The sequence below is a fragment of the Penaeus monodon genome, chromosome 28 (assembly GCF_015228065.2).
Source record: "Penaeus monodon isolate SGIC_2016 chromosome 28, NSTDA_Pmon_1, whole genome shotgun sequence".
In the NCBI taxonomy this organism is placed as follows: domain Eukaryota; kingdom Metazoa; phylum Arthropoda; class Malacostraca; order Decapoda; family Penaeidae; genus Penaeus; species Penaeus monodon.
Genome location: NC_051413.1, coordinates 601,815 through 602,067, shown reverse-complemented (window position 1 = coordinate 602,067; position 253 = coordinate 601,815). Strand labels below are relative to the sequence as shown.

Genomic DNA, 253 nt, shown 5'->3' with positions numbered 1-253 from the left:
TGACCAACGTATGATGACGACCCCCAAGACAACGACTCACGAGTAAAAGGAACTCAAAGAGGATTGAGATAGGTTAGAAAAAAAAAGAATAAAGGATAATAAAATAATAAATACGTTAAGTTAGAATTTTTTTAAAGAATTCAGGAATATTTTAATTCAGGTTAAGTAAAAAAAAAGAACTTACGAATAAATTATTAAGAAAGAAAGAAAAAAAAAGGGATGACGACCCCCCCCCAAGACGACGACACAGGAC

General features: G+C 32.4%; 1 long non-coding RNA gene across 1 annotated transcript in view; it reads left to right on the top strand.

The window, feature by feature from the left end:
• Positions 1-191, top strand: part of LOC119591250 — a 457-nt gene extending 266 nt beyond the window's left edge. Inside the window, exon 2 of the long non-coding RNA XR_005230321.1 lies at positions 161-191. This is a non-coding gene — a long non-coding RNA (uncharacterized LOC119591250). The remainder of the gene's footprint in view (positions 1-160) is intronic.
• The last annotated feature ends 62 nt before the right edge of the window (positions 192-253 follow it).